Raw genomic sequence first — 10,000 nt, forward strand, 5'->3', positions numbered from 1 at the left:
GAGAGAGAGAGAGAGAGAGAGAGAGAGAGAGAGAGAATTTTATTAATGCGAGTCGACCATATTAACATGCCTGGTGTGGTTTCCCCTTCTTAGTTTTACGGCTTTGATGTCATATGTTTTGCTCTGATGACCTGAAGTATGATCGATTGTATGGGTCAGCCCTTCGGAAAATATAATATAAAAATAATCAATTATTTTGTGAGATATTTTTTAAATTTTAATACAGCATAATAATATCAAAGACTGAAGCTCTTCATTAGGGAGATGCATACTACCAACTAAAGTACAAAACATTCAAAATACACGGTGAAGGTTACTATATAGAAGTTATACTTACTTCCTATTTGGGATATCAATAGAAGAGAGAGAGAGAGAGAGAGGAGAGAGAGAGAGAGAGAGAGAGAGAGAGAGAGAGAGAGAGAGAGAGAGAGAGAGAGAGAGAGAGAGAGAGAGAGAGAGAGAGAGAGAGAGGAGAGAGAGAGAGAGAGAGAGAGAGAGAGAGAGGAGAGAGAGAGACAGACAGAGACAGACAGACAGACAGACAGACAGACAGACAGACAGACAGACAGACAGACAGACAGACAGATGACAGAGAGAGACAGAGAGAGAGGACAGAGACAGAGAGAAGAGAGAGAGAGAGAGAGAGAGAGAGAGAGAGAGAGAGAGAGAGAGAGAGAGAGAGAGAGAGAGAGAGAGAGAGAGAGAGAGAGAGAGAGAGAGAGAGAGAGAGAGAGAGAGAGGAGAGAGAGAGAGAGAGAGAGAGAGAATTTTATTAATGCAAGTCGACCATATTAATATGCCTGGTGTGGTTTCCCCTTCTTAGTTTTACGCTTTGATGTCATATGTTTTGCTCTGATGACCTGAAGTATGACTGTATTGTATGGGTCAGCCACTCGGAGTTATAATATAACAATAATCAATTATTTTGTGAGATAGTTTTTAAATTTTAATAGAGCATAATAATATAAAAACTAAGGGTCTTCATTATGGAAATGCAAACTACTAACTAAAGTATAAACATTCAAATACACGGTGAAGGTACTATATAGAGGTTATACTTACTCTCCTTTTTGGATATCCATAGGAGAGAGAGAGAGAGAGAGAGAGAGAGAGAGAGAGAGAGAGAGAGAGAGAGAGAGAGAGAGAGAGAGAGAGAGAGAGAGAGAGAGAGAGAGAGAGAGAGAGAGAGAGAGAGAGAGAGAGAGAGAGAGAGAGACAGAGAGAGAGAGAGAGAATTTATTAATGCAAGACGACCATATTATATGCCTGGTGTGTTTTTCCTTTTTAGTTTACGGCTTTGATGTCATATGTTTTGCTCTGATGACCTGAAGTATGACGTATTGTATTGGTCAGCCATTCGGAGTTATAATATAACAATAATCAATTATTTTGTGAGATAGTTTTTAAATTTTTAATAGAGCATAATAATATCAAAGACTAAGGCTCTTCATTATGGAAATGCATACTACTAAACTAAAGTACAAAACATTCAAAATACACGGTGAAGGTGACTATATAGAGGTTATACTTACTCCCTATTTTGGGATATCCATAGGGGAGAAGAGAGAGAGAGAGAGAGAGAGAGAGAGAGAGAGAGAGAGAGAGAGAGAGAGAGAGAGAGAGAGAGAGAGAGAGAGAGAGAGAGAGAATTTTATTATGCAAGACGACCATATTAATATGCCTGGTGTGGTTTCCCTCTTAGTTTTACGGCTTTGATGTCATATGTTTTGCTCTGATGAACTGAAGTATGAGCGTATTGTATTGGTCAGCCATTCGGAGTTATAATATAACAATAATCAATTATTTTGTGAGATAGTTTTTAATTTTTAATACAGCATAATAATATAAAGACTAAGGGCCTTCATTATGGAAATGCATACTACTAACTAAAGTATAAAACATTCAAAATACACGGTGAAGGTGACTATATAGAGGTTATACTTACTCTCTATTTGGGATATCCATAGAAAGAGAGAGAGAGAGAGAGAGAGAGAGAGAGAGAGAGAGAGAGAGAGAGAGAGAGAGAGAGAGAGAGAGAGCGAGAGAGAGAGAGAATTATATTAATGCAAAGTGACCATATTAAATGCCTGGTGTTGTTTCCCCTTCTTAGTTTTACGGCTTTGATGTCATATGTTTTGCTCTGATGACCTGAAGTATGATCGTATGTATGGATCAGCCCTTCGGAAAATATAATATTATTTTTTTACTATAACCCAAACGGGATTCGAACCCCCACGCAATCACGGCAACATCGCCTAGCTGATAGGCCTCACACAAAACCAGTCGGCCACTGCTTTCAACCCAAAAGAGTTGGTAACAGTAACCAACTTAGATGTTGCAATTTTGTGCGCGAACGAACAACACGGTCTGCATGGAGCAGACGACACACAGACACAGTACACACAAAGACACAGTACACACATATAAAATAATCATTTATTTTGTGAGATAGTTTTTACATTTTTAATAAAGCATAATAATATCAAAGACTGAAGCTCTTCATTAGGGAGATGCATACTACCAACTAAAGTACAAAACATTCAAAATACACGGTGAAGGTTACTATATAGAAGTTATACTTACTTCCTATTTGGGACATCAATAGAAGAGAGAGAGAGAGAGAGAGAGAGAGAGAGAGAGAGAGAGAGAGAGAGAGAGAGAGAGAAGAGAGGATGAGACGAGAGAGAGAGAGGAGAGGAGGGAGGAGAGAGAGAGAGAGAGACAGACAGAAGACAGACAGACAGACAGACAGACAGACAGACAGACAGACAGAAGACAGACAGACAGACAGACGAGAGAGAGAGAGAGAGAGACAGAGAGAGAGAGAGATGAGAGAGGAGAGAGAGGAGAGAGAGAGAGGGAGAGAGACAGAGAGAGACAGAGAGGACAGACAGAGAGACAGACAGACAGAAAGACAGACAGACAGACAGACAGACAGACAGACAGAGAGACAGACAGAGAGACAGACAGACAGACAAAAAGAGAGAGACAGAGAGAGCGAGAGAGAGAGAGAGAGAGAGAGAGAGAGAGAGAGAGAGAGAGAGAGACAGAGAGAGACAGAGAGACAGACAGAGAGACAGACAGACAGACAGACAGACAGACAGACAGAGAGACAGAGAGAGGGAGAGAGAGAAGAGACAGAGAAGAGAGAGAGAGAGAAGAGAGAGAGAGAGAGAGAGAGAGAGAGAGAGAGAGAGAGGAGAGAAGAGAGAGAGAGAGAGAGAGAGAGAGAGAGAGAGAGAGAGAGGAGAGAGAGAAATTTTCTTACTGCAAGTCGACCATATTAATATGCCCTTGTGGTTTCCCTTCTTAGTTTTACGGCTTTGATGTCATATGTTTTGCTCTCATGACCTGAAGTATGACTGTATTGTATGGGTCAGCCATTCGGAGTTATAATATAACAATAATCAATTATTTTGTGAGATAGTTTTTAAATTTTTAATACAGCATAATAATATCAAAGACTAAGGGCCTCATTATGGAAATGCATACTACTAAACTAAAGTATAAAACATTCAAAATACACGGTGAAGGTGACTATATAGAGGTTATACTTACTCCTATTTGGGATATCCATAGGGGGAGAGAGAGAGAGAGAGAGAGAGAGAGAGAGAGAGAGAGAGAGAGAGAGAGAGAGAGAGAGAGAGAGAGAGAGAGAGAGAGAGAGAGAGGAGAGAGAGAGAGAAGAGAGAGAGAGAGAAGAGAGAGAAAGAGAGAGAGAGAGAGAGTGAGAGAGAGAGAGAGAGAGAGAGAGAGAGAGAGAGAGAGAGACAGCGAGAGAGAGAGAGAGAGAATTATATTAATGCAAGACGACCATATTATATGCCAGGTGTTTTCTCCTTCATAGGTTTACGGCTTTGATGTCATATGTTTTGCTCTTATCAACTGAGTTATGAGCGTATTGTATTGGTCAGCCATTCGGAGTTATAATATAATCATTATGAGATATTTATAATTATTTTAATACAGCATAATAATATCAAAGACTAGAGGGTCTTCAATATGGAAATGCATACTAATAACTAAATTATAAAACATTCAAATACACGGTGAAGGTGACTATATAGAGGTTATACTTACTCTCTATTTGGGATATTCATAGAAGAGAGAGAGAGAGAGAGAGAGAGAGAGGAGAGAGAGAGAGAGAGAGAGAGAGAGAGAGAGAGAGAGAGAGAGAGAGAGAGAGAGAGAGAGAGAGAGAGAGAGAGAGAGAGAGAGAGAGAGAAGAGAGAGAGAGAGGAAAGAGACAGAGAGAGGAGAGAGAGAGAGAGAGAGAGAGAGAGAGAGAGAGAGAGAGAGAGGAGAGAGAGAGAGAGAGAGAGAGAGAGAGAGAGAGAGAGAGAGAGAGAGAGAGAGGAGAGAGAGAGAGAGAGAGAAGAAAAAGAATTTCTTACTGCAAGTCGGACCATATTTATATGCCCTTTGTGGTTTCCCCTCTTAGTTTTACGGCTTTGATGTCATATGTTTTGCTCTGATGACCTGAAGTATGACTGTATTCTATGTGTCAGCCATTCGGAATTATAATTTAACAATAATCAATTATTTTGTGAGATAGTTTTTAAATTTTTAACACAGCATAATAATATAAAAGAATAAGGGCCTCATTATGGAAATGCATACTACTAAACTAAAGTATACAGATTCAAAATACACGGTGAAGGTGACTATATAGAGGTTATACTTACTCTCTATTTGGGATATGCATAGGGGGAGAGAGAGAGAGAGAGAGAGAGAGGAGAGAGAGAGAGAGAGAGAGAGAGAGAGAGAGAGAGAGAGAGAGAGAGAGAGAGAATTTTATTAATGCGAGTCGACCATATTAACATGCCTGGTGTTGTTTCCCCTTCTTAGTTTTACGGCTTTGATGTCATATGTTTTGCCTCTGATGACCTGAAGTATGATCGTAATGTATGGATCAGCCCTTCGGAAAATATAATATAATTTTTTTACTATAACCCAAACGGGATTCGAACACCCACGCAATCACGGCAACATCGCCTAGCTGATAGGCCTCAAACAAAACCAGTCGGCCACTGCTTTCAACCCAAAAGAGTTGGTAACAGTAAACCAACTTAGATGTTGCAATTTTGTGCGCGACCGAACAACACGGTCTGCATGGAGCAGACGACACACAGACACAGTACACACAAAGACACAGTGCACACATATAAAATAATCATTTATTTTGTGAGATAGTTTTTACATTTTTAATAAAGCATAATAATATCAAGACTGAAGCTTCTTCATTAGGGAGATGCATACTACCAACTAAAGTACAAAACATTCAAAATACACGGTGAAGGTTACTATATAGAAGTTATACTTACTTCCTATTTGGGATATCAATAGAGAGAGAGAGAGAGAGAGAGAGAGAGAGAGAGAGAGAGAGAGAGAGAGAGAGAGAGAGAGGAGAGAGAGAGAAGTAGAGAGAGAGAGAGAGAGAGAGAGAGAGAATTTTATTAATGCGAGTCGACCATATTAACATGCCTGGTGTGGTTTCCCCTTCTTAGTTTTACGGCTTTGATGTCATATGTTTTGCTCTGTTGACCTGAAGTATGACGGTATTGTATGGTGTCAGCCATTCGGAGTTATAATATAACAATAATCAATTATTTGTGAGATAGTTTTTTTAATTTTAATACAGCATAATAATATCAAAGACTGAGGGTCTTTATCTATGGAAATGCATACTACTAAACTAAAGTATAAAACATTCAAAATACACGGTTAAGGTGACTATATAGAGGTTATACTTACTCCTATTTGGGTTATCAATAGAAGAAGAGAGAGAGAGAGAGAGGGAGAGGAGAGAGAGAGAAGAGAGAGAGAGAGAGAGAGAGAGAGAGAGAGAGAGAGAGAGAAGAGAGAGAGAGAGAGAAGAGAGAGAGAGAGAAAAGAGTGAAAGAGAGAGGAGAGAGTGAGAGAGAGAGAGAGAGAGAGAGAGAGAGAGAGAGAGAGAGAGAGAGAGAGAGAGAGAGAGAGAGAGAGAATTTATTAATGCAAGTCGACCATATTATATGCCTGGTGTTGTTTTCCCTTCTTAGTTTTACGGCTTTGATGTCATATGTTTTGCTCTGATGACCTGAAGTATGACTGTATTGTATGGTCAAGCCATTCGGAATTATAATATAACAATAATCAATTATTTTGTGAGATAGTTTTTAAATTTTTAATACAGCATAATAATATCAAAGACTGAGGGTCTTCATAATGGAAATGCATACTACTAAACTAAATTATAAAACATTCAAAATACACGGTGAAGGTGACTATATAGAGGTTATACTTACTTTCTATTTGGGATATCAATAGAAGAGAGAGAGAGAGAGAGAGAGAGAGAGAGAGAGAGAGAGAGAGAGAGAGAGAGAGAGAGAGAGAGAGAGAGAGAGAGAGAGAGAGAGAGAGAGAGAGAGAGAGAGAGAGAAGAGAGGAGAGAGACAGAGAGAGAGAAAGAAAGAGAGAGAGGAGAGAGAAAGGGAGAGAGAGAGAGAGAGAGAGAGAGAGAGGAGAAGAGAGAGAGAGAGAGAGAGAGAGAGAGAACTTCATTAATGCGAGTCGACCATATTACCCATGCTGGTTGGTTCCCCTTCTTAGGTTTACGGCTTTGATGTCATATGTTTTCTCTGATGACCTGAAGGTTAGACTTACTCTCTATTTGGGTATCCATAGGGGGGAGAGAGAGAGAGAGAGAGAGAGAAGAGAGAGAGAGAGAGAGAGAGAGAGAGAGAGAGAGAGAGAGAGAGAGAGAGAGAGAGAGAGAGAGAGAGAGAGAGAGAGAGAGAGAGAGGAGAGAGTGAGAGAGAGAGTGAGAGAGAGAGAGAGAGAGAGAGAGAGAGAGAGAGAGAGAGAGAGAGAGAGAGAGGAGAGAGAGAGAGAGAGAGAGAGAATTTATTAATGCAAGACGATCATATTATATGCCTGGTGTGTTTTTTCCCTTCTTAGTTTTACGGCTTTGATGTCATATGTTTTGCTCTGATGACCTGAAGTATGACTGTATTGTATGTGTCAGCCATTCGGAGTTATAATATAACAATAATCAATTATTTTGTGAGATAGTTTTTAAATTTTAATACAGCATAATAATATCAAAGACTAGAGGGTCTTCATTATGGAAATGCATACTACTAAACTAAAGTATAAAACATTCAAATACACGGTGAAGGTGACTATATAGAGGTTATACTTACTTTCTATTTGGATATCCATAGGAAGAGAGAGAGAGAGAGAGAGAGAGAGAGAGGGAGAGAGAGAGAGAGAGAGAGAGAGAGAGAGAGAGAGAGAGAGAGAGACGAGAGAGAGAGAGAGAGAGAGAGAGAGAGAGAGAATTTTATTAATGCGAGTCGACCATATTAATATGCCTGGTGTGGTTTCCCCTCTTAGTTTTACGGCTTTGATGTCATATGTTTTGCTCTGATGACCTGAAGTATGACTGTATTGTATGGGTCAGCCATTCGGAGTTATAATAGTAACAATAATCAATTATTTTGTGAGATAGTTTTTAAATTTTTAATACAGCATAATAATATCAAAGACTAAGGTCTTCATTATGGAAATGCATACTACTAAACTAAAGTATAAACATTCAAATACACGGTGAAGGTGACTATATAGAGGTTATACTTACTGTCTTTTTGGGATATCAATAGAAGAGAGAGAGAGGGGAGAGAGAGAGAGAGAGAGAGAGAGAGAGAGAGAGAGAGAGAGAGAGAGAGAGAGAGAGAGGAGAGAGAGAGAGAGAGAGAGAGAGAGAGAGAGAAGAGAGAGAGAGAGAGAGAGAAGAGAGAGAGAGAGAGAGAGAATTTTATTAAATCAAGACGTCCATATTAATATGCCTGGTATGGTTTCCCCTTCTTAGTTTTACGGCTTTGATGTCATATGTTTTGCTCTGATGACCTGAGGTATGAGCGTATTGTATTGGTCAGCCATTCGGAGTTATAATATAACAATAATCAATTATTTTGTGAGATATTTTTAAATTTTTAATACAGCATAATAATATCAAAGACTGAGGGTCTTCATTATGGAAATGCATACTACTAAACTAAAGTATAAAAGATTCGAAATACACGGTGAAGGTGACTATATAAAGGTTATACTTACTCCTATTTTGGATATCATAGGGGGAGAGAGAGAGAGAGAGAGAGAGAGAGAGAGAGAGAGAGAGAGAGAGAGAGAGAAGAGAGAGAGACAGAGAGAGAGAGAGAGAGAGAGACAGACAGAGAGACAGACAGAAGAGAGACAGGGAGAGAGAGAGAGAGGAAGAGAGAGAGAGAGAGAGAGAGAGAGAGAGAGAGAGAGAGAGAGAGAGAGAGAGAGAGAGAGAGAGAGAGAGAGAGAGAGAGAGAGAGAGAGAGAGAGAGAGAGAATGTTATTAATGCAAGTCGACCATATTAATATGTCTGGTATGGTTTTCCCTTCTTAGTTTACGGCTTTGATGTCATATGTTTGCTCTTACAACCTGAAGTATGACTGTATTGTATGGGTCAGCCATTCGGAGTTATAATATAACAATAATCAATTATTTTGTGAGATAGTTTTTAAATTTTTAATACAGAATCAATAAATATAAAAGAATAAGGGTCTAATTATGGAAATGCATACTACTAAACTAAAGTATAAACGATTCAAATACACGGTGAAGGTGACTATATAGAGGTTATACTTACTCTCTATTTGGGATATCCATAGGGGGGAGAGAGAGAGAGAGAGAGGAGAAGAGAGAGAGAGAGAGAGAGAGAGAGAGAGAGAGAGAGAGAGAGAGAGAGAGAGAGAGAGAGAGAGAGAGAGAGAGAGAGAGAGAGAGAGAGAGAGAGAGAGAGAGAGAGAGAGAGAGAGAGAGAGAGAGAATTTTTTAATGCAAGTCGACCATATTAATATGCCTGTTGTGTTTTCCTTCTTAGTTTTACGGCTTTGATGTCATATGTTTTACTCTGATGACCTAAATATGACTGTATTCTATGGGTCAGCCATTCGGAGTTATAATATAACAATAATCAATTATTTTGTGAGATAGTTTTTAAATTTTTAATAGATCATAATAATATCAAAGACTAAGGGTCTTCATTATGGAAATGCATACTACTAACTAAAGTATAAAACATTCAAATACACGGTGAAGGTGACTATATAGAGGTATACTTACTCTCTATTTGGAATCCATAGGAGAGAGAGAGAGAGAGAGAGAGAGAGAGAGAGAGAGAGAGAGAGAGAGAGAGAGAGAGAGAGAGAGAGAGAGAGAGAGAGAGAGAGAGAGAGAGAGAATTTTATTAATGCAAGTCGACCATATTTATATGCTGGTGTGGTTTCCCCTTCTTAGTTTACGGCTTTGATGTCATATGTTTTGCTCTGATGACCTGAAGTATGATCGATTGTATGGGTCAGCCATTCGGAATTATAATATAACAATAATCATTTATTTTGTGAGATATTTTTTAAATTTTAATACAGCATAATAATATCAAAGACTGAAGCTCTTCATTATGGGAGATGCATACTACCAACTAAAGTACAAAACATTCAAAATACACGGTGAAGGTTACTATATAGGAGTTATACTTACTTTCTATTTGGGATATCAATAGAAGCGAGGAGAGAGACGAGAGGAAGAGAGACAAAATTTTCTTACAGCAAGTCGACCATATTAATATGCCTTATGTGGTTTCCCTTCTATGTTTTACGGCTTTGATATCATATGGTTTTGCTCTGAATTACCTGAAGTATGACTTTATTCTGTGGGTCAGCCATTCAGGTTATAATGTAACAATAATCAATTATTTGTGAGATAGCTTTTAAATTTTTAATACAGCATAATAATATCAAAGAATAAGGGTCTTCATTATGGAAATGCACACTACTAAACTAAAGTAGAGAGATTCAAAATACAAGGTGAAGGTGACTATATAAAGGTTATACTTACCAACTATTTTGGATATCCATAGGGGGAAAAGAGAGAGAGAGAGAGAGAGCGAGATGAGAGAGAGAGAGAGAGAGAGAGAGAGAGAGA

The sequence above is a fragment of the Ptychodera flava genome, chromosome 11, assembly GCF_041260155.1.
Source record: "Ptychodera flava strain L36383 chromosome 11, AS_Pfla_20210202, whole genome shotgun sequence".
Lineage (NCBI taxonomy): Eukaryota > Metazoa > Hemichordata > Enteropneusta > Ptychoderidae > Ptychodera > Ptychodera flava.